Consider the following 15,654-nt stretch of genomic DNA (forward strand, 5'->3'; position numbering starts at 1 on the left):
ATAAATTCAGGTCAGATTCAAGGAATGTAGAAACAGATTCCACTTCAAGATTGGAAAAGCTGCAAAATCACATTGCAAAGAATGTAGATACAGCAGAGAGTGGGGGTGCATTGCAGAAGTGGGGCCCTTTTTGCACTCAATATGGCACACTTGGAGGCCTGAAGCCCAACATTTAATGCATGTTCCTTCTGAGAATGAGTCACGGCTGCAAAGCTGGATCTCAGTGCAATTTCCCCGTAGGCCTAGAATAGTGATATGCTCTCTAATTTCCTCTTCATCCTCCATGGTACCCATCATGTTCTCTCATCCATGGCCTTTCTCCTTGGTCATGTTCATCCAAAGATGTTTCCTGTATACAAGGACCCAATTAACACAGCTAACAATAGAAAGGCACAGGCACTCTTCTATCAGAATGGACACCCAGCAGTCAAAACAGGTGCTGATGGTGGACAGCCAGCACTGCTTTACGGATGAACATTTGCCCTTCATTTCTCAGGAGAGAAACTTGTCTGAACTGCCTGTCCTAGACACAAGCTCTCCATGCCTCTGAAACGTCTGAGGCACTGTTTCTTTTGAATCTCCTGGATATACTCTAGATATTCCACTGATAATGTGAAATTCAGTAAAATATTCTATGTGCATTTATGTATTTTTCTGAAGAAATTGTCTATAATTTCCACCAGATCCTTAAAAAACAAGTCCATGACTCAGAAAAGTTAAGAACCACTACTTATTTGGGTCAAACTGATAAATAAATCAGCACACTAAAGTGCTAGAGAGCAGAGTAGACTTCACTCTCCAACAGAGCACTTTCAACTTGTCTGACAGGTTATATAATGATGTCACTTAGGGGCATTTTAAGAACCAAAGAGAGCAGCCTCTAGCCAGGTAAATTTGCAGGACTGAACCGAACACTTCTGGAGAGCTGCTTTTCCAGAAGTGTCACTGGTGAGCAGGAGATCCATCAGTCTTAAAAATATTCCAAACCTGACAATGCTTCACAATGACTTAAATTTAATAGGAATTCGATAATATATAAACACAACCCCACCTCCCACTTCAAAACTTTATTCACTATTGAGAATTAATTTAGCAAATTGGTCCCTGAGAGGTTTGTTTTGGGAAAGGGTGACCTGAGCAGGAGAGTACTGAGGACCATCACGGAGAAGAGAAAGGATGAGGAAAGGACTTGAATCTACTCATCAGGTAACCATCGTCATTTCTGTTCCAGATGGACAACATCAAGAATGATTAAGGTCAAATTCATCATAACCATGTACAGTTACAGTCCTTCTGTGTCTTTCATTAATCATCTAATGACAAAGGAGAAGCTTGTGATTCTATAAAGAACTTCATTTACTTCTTAATACTTTTTTCTGGCACCCTGGAGTGTACAAGTCTATATGGGTTGAGATCAGAGCATATAGACCGCAACCTGGTCCTGCTTTTGGAATATGGACAGAAAATATAGTGAGAGAAGAAGCATTTTTTGTGATGAAAAGCATTCGGAGGGGATAGAGGTGCGTTAGAAATTAGTCATAGAACTTACACAGTTATAGTTAAGTAGCTTTTACAAAAAGTCACTTGTCAACAATCAGCGATTAAATTTATCTCGAATTTATCTTTCAACACTTGGAAAGAAGTAATTTATTCTTAACTTCTTCTTAGAAACCTCATTCTGAAGGTATTCACTGGCTCTGCCATTTCTGGACTTCAACCCAACAGTATAAAAACCCTGGTGGACAACTCTTCTCTCTTCTTGATTTCACTAAACAGTGTCAGAAAGCCAATGTCCTTCTATTTCCCCAGGAAGCTTGTGTCAATGATTGGCTCACATCCACCATCATCATGCACAGCCACTGTCCTTGTTATTAATCCCTTTGATTAATCCTATTGTTTTCCTCTCCTCAAAGAGAAAATCTTTTCCTTCTATCAAGTATTTTTAAATAGTATCTAATTCATTTCAATATGAGTAGACTTCTAGGTCAGGCAAAATATTTTTTTAATTTTTAAAGGGGGCAGATTAATTTTTTTCATATCACTGAGAAATCAAATCAAACAAACAAAACAAGAATAAAACAAATAAAAACATCTCACAAAAATGGACCAGAATGCAACCGTAACTTTAAACTGAGTCTTCAGTCATGTTACAGTAAGGCTGCTAACATTCTTCAACAAGGCCTTTTAAACTAATCTCTTGTATACATCTGTTTGGGGTAAAATGGCAGGAGAGAGTAATGTGAGAGTGCTCAAATCTAGAAAGGAAGGATGAAAATTTGGAAACACTTGCAATGAATGAGACACTTTGTCCGGAGCTTTGTATGTGTCATTTTATTTTCTACGCACACAAAAACCCATGTAATGTAGAGAAAACTGAATTTCCAGAAAGAAACAACTTGTCCGAAGTCTCCATTAGTGGGTTTTGAAGAAAGGGTTTAAACACGGAGATGCTAGCATACAAAAACAACCGGTGCAAAACCTCTGCTCTCACACAATAGCCTTTGGAATTCTCAGGCAAGCAGAGGAAACCAAATCAAGACTTTAGATGCTTTAATCAGTATGACTAAAGTCAGGACCATAGAACATTTTTTAAATGCTGAAAGTGAGATATGAGAAAAAAAAAGAAACCTGCAACCTTTCCCTGGGGTCCACCTGAATCTCAGAGGATTTTTTTTCTATACTTTTTCTCTGTGAAGGACAAATTGCCCGTAGGCCAGCATTTACGTCTCATTTTGAATCTATCAGCAACAACTTGTCTTTTTATGCTTCTGTCCTTGAAAACGCTCTTCAAGCCCTAGCGTCTTTTTCAAAGTCTGTCTCTTAATTTGTAGCTCAAAGCAGAAGCATAACTTACCCTTGAGAAAACATTCAGAGCCATCTCTTAATTTAGGGCATGAGTCAGAACCCAGCAGAGCCACTCCATGATTCTACCGTATACAATTCGGTTTTTGGCATTAGACTAGCAAGACAAATTCATAAAAATAATGAGAAATAATAATTCTTCTAAAATCCCATAAAAGTGAAAAAGAAAAGACTTGAAAACTCAAAAATTCTTATTATGTTTGTAGGCATCAATGGATTCGATGACAAGGAACTTTTGCTATTTATTCAAACATTTTCAATAATTAAATCATATTTTTCATGTTGCCTAACACTTGCTGGCACCAGCAGGGCACTAATCTCCATAGAGGGCCAAAGAAATCAAGGATAATGATCTCCTACTGTTAATCCACAGGAAGGTTTGCAATTTTTACTGTAATACATCGTAGGAAGTAAATTGCAGATTCACCATCATTGAACAAACAGCTTGAAATGACAGCTGAAATAAAGAAGATGAAATTAGGAAGAAATGCATGGATGACTATGGAGATCTCAACTTAGGTCACAGAAATTTCTGTATAAATATGGAGTGGGGAGAGGTAGTGTGAGAGGAGAGCTCGTGACAAAGAATTAAACACATTTCATGTTAGGTTTAAAATAAATTTCTGTAAGAGAGAAGCTCTCAAAAAAGTAAATGCTATTTCAGGCTTTCAGGCTTTATTACTAAATGTATAGGCTGAAAGTTAAGTGAGAGTTACATCTACTATGGAGAGCCCCACCTGCTAAATGAACTGTTCTCTGGATGGAGATGGGACAATTTGGAAAATTCCCATATGAGGAATGATGAAAGGAAATAGGGATGCTTAATCTGACCTATGTGAGTGGATATAACATGAAAACAAAGGACCGCTGCCCTCAGATATTTGCAGGGCAGACATCTAGAAGAAGGATTAAAATTATTTTCCATGGCTTTGGAAAGCAAAACAAGGACCCGAGTGTGAAAATTATAGCCAGGGTTATTTTGACTTAAAATATGGAAAAATTTCTAACGTTAGTCATACAAGTGACCAAACTGCCCCTAAAGTATTGTCTTAGGTTTCTGATGCTGAAGGAGGAGCTATGGTAAGAAAAGATGCTTATGTATGGTAGGGAGACGCTTCTAGATGACTTCTGTGTTCCTAGACTGTGTAGGGGACTCAGCCAGGCATCTTTGGAACAACAAACTAAAGGGAGAAGATGATACTCTTTTACAAATGTAACTTAAAAGTGAAAATCTGTACAGCAAAAAGTCCTTGATCATAATACAAGTACCCTACACCAGATGCCTTAACGGCGTATTGAAAGTTCTCTTTGGTTCCATGTTTGTTTGTTTTCAGTGGACTTTCATGTTCTTTTTGAACATAACTATTCTAAAACAACAAAGTTAAGCTTCTGCTCATTTTCTTCTCTGCCTTGGTAAGTTTCTCCAATAAGGTGGTTAGGGTTAATTGAACAACCATGATCTCTCTTTTGACACACTCAACCCTTTGTAAGTGAGTAATCCCAAATCACTCTGGATTTTTATCTCTGACCAGGCTTGTAAGATAGCTACAAGTCAACGTTCTCGCATCCCTAGGAGTCAAAGTCACTGAGCTGACTTTCTAGGGATAGAGATGAAGGACATCCTTTCCTAACCTCTAAAAGGCTAACTGATATCAACACAATGCCATCAAAATGGCTTTCTGCGGGGAGGTTAAACGTCCTTCTAAAGTAGATCATGTAATTCCATATTACCTAAAAGCTTGGTATGAACAGCCACTTTGTCAGCTTAAAATAACAACAAACCTTTATTTTGAGCAGTGTCAGAATTGCTGATATGGCTCTGTAGGTGCATTTATGAAAGAGGCATGATTATAAACAGCATCAGTTGAAAAATATACTAAGAATGCTGTAAGACGTTTATACGTCTTATTTATTTATCCATTATACAGGTTACAGGAGATTTCCAAAAAAGGGCAATTTCTTTGGCTTGTCTTTAGGCAACCTGAGTAGAAAAACAAGAGAATCAGACCCACTCATCTCTAGAAAACAAGTGACATTCAAAGGTCTTAGAGAATATGTTGAAATACATAAATACATATAATCCTTTGTAAAATTCAAAGTGACCATGTTTTTAAACAGTAAGCTAATTGTTCCGATAATTCACACACACATTTTATAACTAAAACTGGAATGAAAATTAGTCAGGAAATGCTGCTTCTGCAGCACAGTTTCTGCCTTCACTAGGCTAGAAAGCACTGTTTATTTTTTCATCAGTGAGAAGAAAAGCCTGGAGGCAGTTTCCAGCTCTCAGCACCCTCCAGCACTGCTTATCACAATGCGGGCTAGAAACATTAGTTTATCTGCTGAGGGAGATGGCCTGTGGATCACATCCTTCTCCCTGTCGATTTGAGCATTAAAACAACCTCTGAGGGCGGCGACTTTCTAAAATGAAGTCCTGATGGAGAGGAGCTGCTCTCAGAAAAGTTGCCATGTGAAACACTAAATTCTCCTGGGAACAAGTTAGAGAAAGGTTTCCTTAGTTAAAAAAATAAAGAAGTAACTAAAAAATTAGTTTTTCCAGGCAACTGACACTTGCTCATCCTTATAGGTTGTACAAATGCTAGGCTGAGAATGAAAGCTTATAATTTTGCTACCCAGTCTCCACAGGGGAGACTAAACACAGACAGTGACAAATGATAAAAAGTATATACACAGAATCCATTTCTTTGTTTAAAGATATGTGTATTCAAAGCAATGGGAAAGATGGCAAGAAAGAAACAGTCTGTCCAGAAAGGCTTCCAGAAGAATGTAAGCAGTGTAGAAAGAGGGCCACTTACAAATCAAATTTAGAACTCGAAGGTAGCTTAAAACTATTTAGTCCACACTTCTATTTTTCAGGTATGGTACTAAAGAGAGGTTGTGAATCAAACAAGGATACAAAATTCATATGAGAAAGAATCTTACCGAAACTCAAATCTCTTGAAGACCTATTCAGGGTTCTTTCCATCCAACAAACATTCTGTTCTGTTAGCACTTACTGAGGGCCTAATACATGGATGCTGGTTGCTGGCTTTGGTAGGGCATGCAAAGATGAATCTTCACCCAACAGCTTACATCATAGGAGGAAGACATCATATAAAGACATTTTCTAACACATAACGTAAAGCGATATGTGCCATAAAGGAAGAACAAGATAAGCTCTACTACCTTAAGCACAGCCTTTGAGAACTGGCAAATACTCAGCAAGTTCATAAACTTGGCCCATGACCTGATAATTTTGTTTTTGTTGTTGATGCTGTTAAAATATAAAAAGTCAGTATTCTATGGTTCTATGAAGGCTACTTTTGACTACCAATTATTGAACCATACTGTTTCCTTTATCTTTCAAGATTTTTTTTCTCTTTTACTTTATTTATTAACCTTACAACACATTAATGTCCTAATTATGAATTAACTCTTAGAATGATTTTATATCTCTTGGTATTGCTCTGATATATTCCCATTGAAAAGCGATTCCAGTGGAACAACTACGAGAGACTCTTAAAATGAGGTACTGTGACATTGTGACTCATAGTAAGAGATATGTATTTGATCTTCAGATCATTCTGACAGACAGCTCCTGACCCCCTTGGAATTTCCTCAGTGATGAGAGCAGCAAAGATGGCTTTTGGACCCCACCTAACGATGAGGACTGGTTACTAGGAGAACCAACCATGTGATCAGAAGGGTGGAACTTTCGGTCCGGACTCCTGATCTCTGGGGAGGGGAGAGGGGCTGGAGGTTAAATTCATCACCAATGACCAGTGATTTAATCAAGCATGGCTATGTAATGAAATCTCCCTAAACATCTGAAAGAATAGGGTTCGGAGAACTTCTGGGTCGGTGAACATGTGGAGATATGGAGAGAGTAGTATGCTCAGAGTGGGCATGGAAGCTCCATGCCCCTTCCCACATACCTTGACCTATGCATGTCTTCCATGCAGCTGTTCCTGAGTTACATCCTTTTATAATAAACTGGTAATGTAGTAAGTAAAATGTTTCTCTGAGTTCTGTGAGTCACTCTAGCAAATCAATCAAACCCAAGGCATGGGTCATGGGAACTCTAATCTACAGCTGGTTGGTCAGAAGCACAAGTGACAACCTGGACTTGGGACTGGTGTCTGAACTGGAGGGGGTGGGGCATTCTGTGTAACTGAGTCCTTAACCCGTGGGATCTAACGCTGCCTCTGGGTGGACAGTGTCAGAATTGATTCCAATTGTAGAACCCCCCGCTGGTCTTGGAGGACTGTTCAGTGGTGCAGGAAGACCCTCTCTACTCACCCTGGAATAGGGTGCAGAACTTTTAGGCACTACTACTTAAATCTAAGCACGGTGCTTAGTACATTTTTTCAAACTAAAAATTAGTTGTCAGTAATATGATACACTCTAAATTTATTTGGCAGATCACAAAAAATTGTCAATATTTCATTATTAAATGATAATCAAAAGGAGAATATATTTAACCACATATTGCCTTTGAAATGAATCCATTCAGGTTACATTTTGCATATAAGTTTTACCATAATTTGACTTTGACATTGTTCTTGAAAGTCTCTTCTGGAAAGTAGCTGGGCAGGAGAGCTAAAAAACTAACTCATTAGTGACAGTGAAGAAAGTTAAAGTATACCAAGATGTTTAGGAATTATTTGGAAATGTCGTTTACGCTAAATTTTTTCCTTTGTTATCTTAAAGAAATGATGGAGATAAGAAAGCTCTATAGTTTCGTAGTGTAAATTCCTATCACAATAAATCTCAGATTTAATTTTATGGAAATTTCAAAAAATGTAAAAGAAAATAATTTCTTTCTCTTCTTCTTATCAATATGTTCCTTCTTCTTTTTCTTCCCAGTCATCACAAATTATTACTACCAGTTTTCATAAAAGCTCACGCCCCTAGAAAATTCTGAAGTTGCTGTAAAGCATTTTCCTAAAATGTATCCTTTTCATTTGTGAGTATTATAGATGAAAAGAATCCTCGTTAAAAAAGTGGAGGACAACCTGTTAATGTCCCCCATTACATATTCAATCCAGCAAGCCATTCTGTGATGTTTATGGTATCCTACTAATCTAAAATCTAAAAACAATACAGACAAACAACGACAACCACAACAAGAAAACAGAAAAAGAAAAAAGTTCTGAAGAAAACAAAAATATATAACACCAAGAGCAATTTAGAAATAAATACCTATAAAAAAATCTTTCTTTTAAATTGTTTCCCTCATCTCCCTTCTACAAATCATGACTGAATTAGGAAAAAACAACCAATTTAATTTTTCAACATTGGGTAGAAAATCACAGGAAACTTTCTAGTTGCCATCTGTAAGTTAATGGCCGAAAAGTCTATTTTAAAACTCTAGATTCTGTAGTTTCTTTGAAACCATCTGGGATTTTGCAGTCCAAATTGGTAAGATTAGATAAGATGCAAATATAAAACAGAAGCTTCTTAAATATGTGTGAAAAGGTTAATGCTATTTTTTTAAAGATACTGGTAATGGTACTTGACCTTTTCCAGTTTAGTATCCTGAATGTTAATATACCCAGGAATCCTAAATGCAGAGAAACAATTTGATCTCCCTTACTTCCTGTATTCTTATGCCAGGGCTGCCATAACAAAGTACCACAAGCTGGGTGGCTTAACCAACAGAAATTTATTCTCTTAGAGTTCTGGAGGTTAGACCTCCAGGATCAAGGTGTTAGCAGGGTTGGTTCCTAGTGAGGGAAAATTAGTCCTATGCCTCTTGCCTGGGTTCTGGTGATTTGCTGGCAATCTTTGCCTTTCTTTGGCTTGTAGAAGAAGCATCACCCTCGTCTCTGTCACCATCTTCACATGAAGTTCTCCCTATGTTCACGTCTGTGTCCAAATTTCCTTTTTTTTTTTTAAGGACACAGTCACGTTGGATTAGGGGCCCACCCTTCTCTAGCATGATCTCATTTTAACGTTACTAATTACATTTGCAAAGATCTTATTTATTTCCAAACAAAGTCACATCCTGAGGTACTGAGAGTTAGGACTTCAACATATGAGTTTTCAGGGATGGGGCAACACAATCCAACCCGAAACACTTCCCAATGGAGAAGGAGGGAAATGTGAAAACTCATACAATACCATAAAAATAATAGTTTTTGAAGATAATTTTAGCCGAAATTCCCATCAGCTGATCATGTTTGCAGTGTAGAAGTCAAAATAACGAGATGTACTCATTTATCTAAAGAAACTTAGAATTCAATATTGATCGTATGTGATTGATTGGAAGGTTAAAGGGTTAATAACAAGATATATTTGTTTATTTGTGGATAAAGAAATATTTTTTCCAAAACATTCTCTCTCTGTTCAACCTTATTCTTATTCTTTTTTCTCTTTATAAAATTAGATATTGTCCAACTAGTTATAACATAGAGTTTTTGATACCAGGGATATTTCAGGATGTGTTCAGTGTACAAAGTTCATCCTTGATTTGTCATTGTTAATTTTGTATAATCTACTTTGACATTAAGAGAACGTGGCTTTCACCTATTAATTTTAAATTAAAAAGAAACAGATAATATGATACATAACAAAATTTAAAAATATATGAATAGATTTAGCCTATTTTTTTGAGGTGTAATTGACATACAACATCATATTAGTTTCAGGTATACAACATAATGATTTGATACCTATGTATATTGTGACATGATCACCACAATAAGACTAGTAAACACACATCGCCATACATACATTTTTTTTTCTTGCAATGAGAAATTTTTTTTAATTGAGGTATAATTGACATAAACATCATATTAGTTTCAGTCTATATCTTTTTTTTTATAGTTACAGCTATGTCTCCACTGACCCCCAGGAAGCAGAAGCTTAAATCAACCAAAGCATTAAAATTAATTTTACAGACTTGGAATTCCTTGGGTAACAACAAATCTTCTTCTTCATTTTACATGGGGAACAAATGTTGGTCTCTACTGCTCAAAACAAAATCATAAAACAACAGGATATCAAAATATTCCCCACTGGGAAATAAGAACTCTCAGGCATTGCCTGTGGACTATAGACTGGCGAAGCCTTTCAAAAAGCTATCTGACAGTACTCAGTCAAATTAAAAATGCATGTACCCAATGACTTAAAGTGATTCACAGATGTATATACACCACAGAAATTCTCAAAGAAATTCATGACTATTGCAGTCATTGTTTACAGTAGTTGAAAAACGGAACATTGCTGAGAATACACAAGCACTGTTTATGATAGTGGAGTTTTGGAGATAAACAAAGTGCTCATTACTAAGTGAATTAAGATAAAATGTGATAAATACATATTATAATTTATAGACAGCAATTAGAATCAATAAACTTGATGTACTTACATAAACATGCATAGATATTATAAACAAAGAGTTGAGTGAATAGCACATGAAAATGAGATATTTTCAAGGCTCCACATTTTTAACCAAGGATTCCTTTCACCTGTGAAGTCGGTTCATTCTTTTTGGTCCATTTTTCATCTAAGTTCTCAATCCCTTTTCCATATATACTTACTCTTCTGGTTTGATATATATAATCTTTGAATACATATGTATTATTCAAAAATACTCTTTGTTTTGTGTATATCTGGTAATTTAATTTATTAACTTTAATTTATCTAGTATTTATTTTATATAAATATTCTTGCCGGGTTGGGCTGGCCCAGCGTCTCCTGAGCCCGCCCAGGCCTCGCCAGCTCCGCCCCACCATCGCTGCTTCCAGGAGTCCCTCCTCCTCCGCGTTAGCTCTCCCCCTCGGTCCCCTGGAGATAAATCAACAATTATCGGGGCAAGCCACTAAGTTTTGTACCTAACTCATACACTATTTTTTTCTTCAAATTTTTGTTATAAAAATTCTACCAGAGAATAAGTAGCCGTGTATAAAATACTTAGCTTAAAAAATTATCAATATTACGCCGTTTCTGTTTCATCTGCCCAACTCCTTTGGCAATTTTTTCGTGGAATATTTTAAAGCAACATTTTAAAGTAAATTCCAGAAAATTTATCGCTGCAACTGTACATACTTTAGTATTCTTTCTAATCAATAAGGACTTTTAACAATGTTATCACAATACCATTATCTCGTTCAGCAAAATTAATAATAATTTCTTGGTAATATCGTATACTATTTTATGTTCAATTTTTCTTGACTGTCCCATAAAATGTCTTTTAAAGATATTTGTGCAAATCAGAATCCAAATAAGATCCACGAATTGTACTTGGTTCTCTCTTAAGATTCTCAGTCTAAGCAGTGCCCCCAACTTTTTAAACATGCATCTATGTGTTGATGAAACTGGGTCCTTTGTTCTGCAGAATGTCTCTCAGTCTAGATTCGGCAGGTTATATTTTTATCGTGTCATTTAATATATTCCTCTATCCTTTGCATTGCCTGTAAACTGTTTTTATAATATTGATCCCAATTTCTAAGCCTCCTCTGTAAGAGTGTCATTAAACTCTTAATTATACTTGAAGAAAATACTGTCATAAGTACTCAAGGAAAGCACAGCTCTTTTTTCATATTCTCTAGACTTTTCTGCAGTACACACCACTGGTGTCTTTTTAGAACTTATTACAAAAAAAAGAGATAATTTGAGAGTGACCTCAAAACTGTGGGAAATAGTATTTTTAAAATAAAATGTTTACCTATCATTTCAACTAGAATGTACCATTTACATTGGCTAAGGATGTTTTGATCACACTCGTTTAAAACATAGAGAAAAACTCTACTGAAGGAAAGGGAAGTAAAAATTTACTATATTACAGTGAGATTTTTGGTAATATAAACATATATTTAATTTTTCTGAGTTAATTGTCAGGGCTAACAAAGCCATTTGTTTTGGGCTAATAAAGATGTTAGCCCAAAGTTAAAATGTGGCTGTTGTATTAAATCAAATCAATGTTTCATTTATTTATAAATTAAATTCCTGCTTTCCAAAAATATGCAATAATTAAGAAGATTATCATTATATGATAGATTTTCAAATAATTATTTAGAATTTGGTGGAATGTAACAAAAGGAGACCTTTAGAAATTTTCACAAATAGTTTTTCACATATTTTACCAGAGTGAAAATATAAAGGACAACTTATTGAAGTGTGCCAAAATCACGTTTTGTTTTTGTTGTTGTTATTCCAGCCTGAAACATCCCAGAATAGGGGAAACAGTAATTTTGTGATAAACATCTCGGTAATTTCTGACGTCAAAGACCAAAAAGGGTATGGAAACCAGGAGATAAGTTCTGTTTAGGCAGTGCTGACGTGAACACTGAAGAAATACACGCATATCCTCACAAATGTTCATGCTTAGAACACACACACACACACACACACACACGCTATTCTTTGTTTTTTCGCTCTGAGACAAAGTTGCAAAGTGGACAAGCTTTGTAATGATTCTACTAAGTGATTGTGAGTGAGTTAGTTGGCTTGTTTCACATTCACCTTGAACTACATTTAACCCCCTGGCATACATGATTTTAAAGACATTTCAGTTTTCTCCTTTGTACTTCAGGATGCTGAACTGCAGAGGTGTTTTCACTCCATGTGTGATATGGCCTGAAAAGAATGATGCTTGCCACAAATTATTCCCTACTGCATACAGGAAAGAAACAAATAGAAACATAACGAACATTCCCACTAGCTTTTTCTCAGAAATTATACACAATAACACTTCAGTAATCTAATTATTATTATTATTATTTTGATTTTCTTGTTGCTACTATTGACATATTTTTTTTTTTTTAAGATTTTACTGTTTTGCTTTTTCTCCCCACATCCCCCCAGTACATAGTTGTATATTCTTCGTTGTGGGTCCCTCTAGTTGTGGTATGTGGGACGCTGCCTCAGCGTGGTCTGATGAGCAGTGCCATGTCGGCGCCCAGGATTCGAACCAACGAAACACTGGGCCGCCTGCAGCGGAGCGCGCGAACTTAACCACTCGGCCACGGGGCCAGCCCCTATTGACATATCTTTTTAAGAAAAACGTGGTGGAAAAAATTTCATCTAGTTAATGGAAAGAAAAACATTAAGAAACCCTGTAATTTTTATACTTTTCACCCATCTTTTGACAAAACCTACTCAGCTTTTTGCTCTGCTTTTAAATAATAACGTAAATGTAAATATCAAATTAATATATCAAAACAATTTTAGTAAAATGACGTCTTCAGTTCCTTATGAAAGTAAGAGTATTATAAGAGAAAACTATTGTGCTTTTTTCCAAGTTTATATAAAGATTTAAAACAATAAAATAATCTCTTATAGCCTCTGCTCTCTAAACATATCCACCTGCAGCAGCCTAGAAATTCTTTAATGTTTTGGGGGGTAAGAAAAATCTAATTTTCATGTAGTAAAAATTAATAAAATAATAATGTAAAATAAGTTTATTTTTATTATAGCAAATAATGTGTGCTTTCAAGATTACGTAAACTGCCAGGTGAATCAAAATTAACTGTGCTTTAATAAGCCTAAACTTTTGTCAGAGTCAAGCAATCTGAAAGTACTGAATTTCTGTTTGTTAATCTTAAGTGTGGATGGTATATGGTGACACTAATCCACTAATAGGATTCTCGCTGTATTCAGGAGATAGTGTTTGAAAGGTAGTCACATTGACTGTGTAGTCTCATTAGCCTGAAAAAGCTATTGTAGTTTGAAGCACCAGGAGATGCTTTGCCTTGCATTATCTTCTGACTGGCAGCGCGATAAAGAGGGTTGGGATTAGAATCAGATGTTGATGGTGGATTCACCTGTGCAACTTCCTTGTTGTGGAAATGTGGGCAAGTTGCTTCACTTCTCTGCACCCCAGTTTCTTCAAGTGTAAGTTTAGGGGTTAACTAATTTATCTATGCTATTAATGTTCTATGATTCTAAGAAATGACTACTGAGTTAAGGGAAATCTTTCTCTTGTCTATGAGAAACAATTATTTATGAGAAAGAATTATGTGCTTTTCAACTAATAATCTTCATATATTGAGCAAATATTTTGCAAAATATTGCCCTGGTCATCCTTAAAATTTAGCTACAACTCTGAAAGAATATCTTGTCATTTATTATTATTATTATTATCATTATTTTTAACTCAGCAAAAACTATTCAGTTGGATGAGTTGTTTTGTAGATATTTAAAAACCAACTAAAATTTTCACTTTTCAACTAGTTGTGTTGGTATACAACATAAATAGCCATGTATACAATAAGTGTCAAAAGAGAAAAAGCAAAAGAGGAAAAAGAAAAATACTTTGTTTATCTAGAGCCAGATCTGTTGGGGCCGGCCCAGTGGCCAGCGGTTAAATGCGCACGTTCCGATTCTCGGCGGCCTGGGGTTTGCCTGTTCAGATCCCGGGTGCGGCCATGGCACCGCTTGGCAAGCCATGCTGTGGTAGGCGTCCTATATATAAAATAGAGGAAGATGGGCATGGATGTTAGCTCAGGGCCAGTCTTCCTCAGCAAAAAGAGGAGGATTGGCAGTAATTAGCTCAGGGCTAATCTTCCTCAAAAAAAAAGAACCAGCTCTGTGATGTAGGAACAGGAGGAGTGTTTTGAGGTTACTACAAATGAATTAAACACTAAATGTCTTTTCATTTACACTTGGTAATGATTTTGGTGTATCATTTTTGCTTTTAGACATTTTAAATATAAGTAAACAAAACTTGTGGCAAAAATGAAAGCAAAATAAATCAGGAATATATAAAATGAAAATACAGACTTCTCAAAGTAGACAAAGTGCACCCTTAACTCTTAACCTTCTAGTATTAACTTATAGCAATACCAGATGTTTCTAGGTATACACATTCTGTTATCTCTATATAAAAACATGTGTAGATAGATTAATTTTTATGGTTCTACAAATTTTTTAAATAATTATTAAGGTATTATTAGACACATGCATCTAATTTTAAAATTAAACTTCAGAATGCAGCAAAAAAAAAATCTTTATACATAAATTCTATACCCTGGTTAGTATAGCACTAGAATAAATTGCTAAAACTGAAATTGCTACATTAAAGAGTGTGTGAGTTTTAATATGATTTTGTCACATTGCTTTCCAAAATAGTACTCTCACCAACAGAAAAGAGTCCTAATTCCGTCACACTCCAATCAACACTTTGCATTACGTATCTTTTATTCTAATTTGTTTTTTCAAATGTGATGTCACATTTTTTAATCCTTATAATGCATGCTCCTGAAAAAAATCCTGATAGCCTTCTACCTTCTTATGCCACTTAACAGGCTATTTCATTCCTCTGACCCAGTTGGTTCTGAGTTATAAACTGCAAAATATATAAATTTGTTATACCATACATATAAGCTTTTTATCAATTTTTTTCGTATTTCTTTCACAAATGTGTTATTTACAAGCCTCAAAAGTTGTTTCTATTCCATGCTTTGTTATAATTTACATAATTATCTGACATTTTGGGTTTCCATTTTTAACGTATTAATTTGTATTTTGGCAAAACAATTTGTTACATAATAGTCCCTTATTTGCACATAAGTATAATAAACTATATTGATTATTTCATGGAATACATATTTTATCTCATTGATGGAAAATAACAAATTGACTTTCTGAATACCTTTTATTTGTCTCTCCTTTCTTTTTCTTACTTATTCTCCTTTACACACACACACACACACACATATACACATGTGCATGCACATGTGTACATACACTTCACAGTAGGTCAAGGATGGAAAACAAATATTATTGTGCATATAAATTTCCTTATTTGTAATTTTGTCCTTCGGATATATTTCCAGAAGTGGTATT

The sequence above is a fragment of the Equus przewalskii genome, chromosome 2, assembly GCF_037783145.1.
Source record: "Equus przewalskii isolate Varuska chromosome 2, EquPr2, whole genome shotgun sequence".
NCBI lineage: Eukaryota > Metazoa > Chordata > Mammalia > Perissodactyla > Equidae > Equus > Equus przewalskii.